Source organism: Myotis davidii, unplaced genomic scaffold (genome assembly GCF_000327345.1).
Source record: "Myotis davidii unplaced genomic scaffold, ASM32734v1 scaffold6, whole genome shotgun sequence".
NCBI classification, from domain to species: Eukaryota; Metazoa; Chordata; class Mammalia; order Chiroptera; family Vespertilionidae; genus Myotis; species Myotis davidii.
In genome coordinates this window covers 9,663,042-9,667,320 of record NW_006383011.1, presented here as the reverse complement: position 1 = coordinate 9,667,320, position 4,279 = coordinate 9,663,042, and the positions used below count along the sequence as shown (strand labels likewise).

Sequence of the window (4,279 nt, the reverse complement as noted above, 5' to 3'; positions counted from 1 at the left end):
GTGAAAGCAACTTCCCCATTTATTATTATGTAAATCCTTGCTGATGGGCTAGTTTGCCTGTTACTAGAAATTGCCTGCCTAAGGGCTATGGGTGTATCCCAAACCAATAAAAGGTTCGGGAGGCCTGCCTGAGCACCAGTGGAAGTCCTTCCCCTTGAATTGGACTTGCCCACCTGGTCCCCCAATATTTCCAAATTATCTCTTGTCTTGTATCTTTCATTTGTGTGCGGCCCCTCTTCCAGATCCTGAACCCTGAACCCTGAACCATGAGGGACGTGGGGGGAAAAACCAAAATATACAAATTTACACACCAGTATATCATATTTACTAAGTATTTTAATAGCTATCTAATGGGATTGAATCTAGAGTAATTCCATATATTGTTTTGATACTAATAACAATTTTCTCAGTCCTTAAAACACTAACATATCCATATATCCAACTGCTTAGGTAATGTAAATAGCATACTTTGTGAACATTAAGATTATGAAATTAACTACTGTCACAAATACCTTAAAAATTCAGAGCAAGTAATATTCAAAATTGGTTACAGAACTGAATGACATCTCAAACAGAAAAACGATTATTTCTACTTCACTGTCACGGAGCCCTATGTATATAACTAGCACTGAGAAAATTTTTTTCCATTCCGTTTAAGTAGGAAAATGCCCTGCAGCATGCAGAAGAGCTGGCCCATCGTTCCAGATCTCTAAATAGCTTCCTCTTCCCATTAGTTAAAGAGGACTGACACCATGTCACAAGCTCTTACAGAGATTCTTTGATTCAAGGAGCTACTCAATGAAATCCCGGATTCATCTCTGAATATAGTGAATCTCAAGTCAGTGAAAAGACTCCAAAAGTATAAGGCAGTCAGTAAACTGGCATGAAAAAATCAACTGTTTACTTTCAGATTCTAGGTCCAAAATGGCAAATCTAGTCACTAAATTAATCAATATCCTTACTCTTAATTAACACTTCACATGAAAATAAGTCTTCCATAAGGCTCGTGTAACAAAACTCTATGCCACATGTGAAAGCAGAAATACAAGAGTGGCAGGGCAAAAATGTAATTATCTATAATAATAAAAGCATAATATACTAATTAGAGCAGACATCCTTCCGGACGAAGCCCGGGCTGCGAGGGAAGCCCAGGTCCCCGGTGCCTCCTAGCGGCCGGAGCAAAGCCCGGGTGCCTGCCGGTGGCCGGAAGGAAGCCCGGGTCCCGGGTGCCTGCAGGCAGCCAGAGGGAAGCTGATGCCGGCAGCCAGGGAAGGAAGGCTTACTCTTGCACGAATTTCGTGCATCGGGCCTCTAGTAAGTATATAAACAGATATCCACTTCTGGCAAAGATGGAATAACTGGAACCAAATTTACCTTCCTGCCTGAAACAACTGCAGGGAAAAAGAAAAAGACAAAATACAGAAAGCATTTTTTCAAGACAATGAACATTAGGCCACAAAAGACAGTAGATTTCTGACAGAGGGGAAACACACAAGATGACTAACAATTGCCCTAGCTTACTTTACTGCCTTGGAAGAACTTCTAGGCCACAGTACAGGGAGGGGGGAACCCAAGGAGAGCACAGTGGTCTCCCTGAGTTGAGGAGACATAATTTAGCCTGGAGGTAGCAAGGTGACGATCATATACAAGGCAGAGTAGTTAAGAGAGAGCTGCACAAATCTGCAGGGGGACCTCTCAAGTTTTCTGCTCAGTACTTATCAGTACGTATTTGAGTGAACTACCCACGGACAGTGAAAGAACCAGCAACAAGGATTAGAAGGAACACCAATAAAAACTATTAAAGTGGAAAACTTAAGTAATGTATTTTCCTATTTTTGTAAACACACCTATTTTTTTAAGAGGTAGCATACAAATTCAAATTTTTCTGTCTAAAGACAAGCCAAAAAGAAACAGGAGAACAAGTTCTAAGTATCTACTGTAATGGCTACCCTTCCTGTCATGTGTGTTCCCTAAAATAGAAGTCAATTTAATTAGTCTACCATTTTGCTCACACAAGTCCAGGAATACTTCTTGTTCCCACAAGCCAGAGTACTATGCAGGGTTTTGCGTCAATAGTACAACAGTGGAACTGCCTAACACAACTTAGAAGCAAGATCTGAAAAAAATCAAACTGTTTCCAAGTCAACTGCTTCCCAGAACAAAGCTCAAGAATATGTAATGGAATACAAAAAATATCCAGCACCCAACAAGGTAAAATTCCAAATGCCTGGCATCCAATCAAAATTTACCAGGCGTGCAAGAGCAAGAAAACACAATCCATAGTAAGAAAAAAATCTACCAAAACCAACCCAGAAATGACACAGATTGAATTGTAGACCTGCACATTCAGCCTGTTATACCTGAATTCTACTAGTATATGTTCAAGAAGCTGGAAAAAGACAGTGTATGAAAGCTATAGATGTGGAAGATGTTTTTTAAAAGACTGCATTTCTAGATATAAAACCATGTCTGAAATAAAAAATATGCTGGATGGGATTAACAGCACATTACACATTACAGAAAAAAGATTAATGAACTTGGAGACATAGCAAGATTATCCAACTGAAACAGAGGTGAATAGAACATCAGTGAGCATCAAGCAGCCTTGATATACATGTAATTGGATTTCCAAAAGGGAAAAAAAGGGACAAAAATAAAGTGTGTGTGTGTGTGTGTGTGTGTAAATAATGGTCAAAACTTTTTCAAATTTGATAAAAACTACAAATCCACACAGATCCAAGAAGCTCAATGAACTAAAAGCACAGGAAACAAAGAAAAATAAAGATTCATTTACAAAGGATTCTTACTCACAAATTCTATTAACCAAATGTCATGTAGAAATTACTTAGACAAAGGCTAACTTTTAGTTTAACTTACTGAGTACAGTTTGTGTTGATCTTATTTTAGCAAATTATTTTTAAAAAGCTAAAGCATACTTTTTTTTCTTAATTTTCTTTTCCTTTAATTAATATAGGTCATACAGAACAGAATTAGGACACTGTAAAAACTTTTAAAGAAACTGAGAGGTGGAACCGAAAACAGAAGCAGATTTGAGGTTCTCCCTCAAAAACAACTTGGCAACCACTATTTTGGAACACCATTACTTTCAAAATATACATATATATTTTTAACTATACTCAAAGTGGAAACAAGCTAACGTGTTTTTAGCATCTTTGCTAACTATTTAGGACTCCAAAATAAACTAAATATTTTTTTGGAAAAAGAATCATTTAAATAAAAACTATTAAAGTGGAAAACTTAAGTAATGTATTTTCCTATTTTTGTAAACACACCTCTTTTTTTAAGAGGTCAGCATACAAATTCAAATTTTTCTGTCTAAAGACAAGCCAAAAAGAAACAGGAGAACAAGTTCTAAGTATCTACTGTAATGGCTACCCTTCCTGTCATGTGTGTTCCCTAAAATAGAAGTCTACATTAAAAACAGCACACAAACTCTTTGAACACACAGACTGAGAAGTTACCACTGGAACAATTATTTATGGATGTGATTTTTACCCTCTTTTAAATAGGAAAATCTAAAAAAAAAAATTCCAATAAAGTACAGAATTGATACGTTAGGTTATTAGTCTATTAATCGTGGACTCAGTCTCTAGTAACATTTATTAATAATGCAGGAGATTCTCACATAATAAAAGATTAGAATATTTTTAAATTAAAAGTTCCAAACTACTCTTGTAATCAGATTCTATTCAAGAGAAATAAGACTAAATATTTATTATTTTGAGCACAGCTGTAAAATTCAGTTTCATAACCTCCACTGATGTACACACAATACATGTATGCTACAATGATAAAACTCAAGTTTTTACTTCACAGATCCAGCTACCAACATGATTTCAATATTCAATTCCCATCTCAAAAACTATCCTACTTAATACAAACACAATATCATAAACATAAAAGACAAAGAAAGATATGCCTACCACATCATTACCTAGTTGTCATCAAGATTTCAGTTACCTGAATTTCAAAACTAGCTCTATTACCTTAAAGTGATCCCCCAAATATTAATCTAATAATTCACACAATAAATCATCTACTCACGATTTAGTAGCATTTAAATTATTTGCTATTTATTAAATTATTGGTGAGCAACAGTTCCTCACCAATCAGAACTATTGTTTGAAATTCTCTCTTCTGAAATCTGTTACTACTTCACTAGTTTCAAATTCTGAGACATTTATTTTTAAACACAAAGGTTAATAAGAAACATGTCTGCATCAATTGCACATAACTTCACAGTAAAGGCTCCCCCCTC

General features: G+C 35.9%; 1 protein-coding gene across 1 annotated transcript in view; it reads right to left on the bottom strand.

Moving 5' to 3' along the window:
• CCDC88A (coiled-coil domain containing 88A) overlaps positions 1-4,279 on the bottom strand; it is a 105,433-nt gene that overhangs the window by 99,697 nt on the left and 1,457 nt on the right. The gene's annotated exons all lie outside the window — the stretch shown is intronic.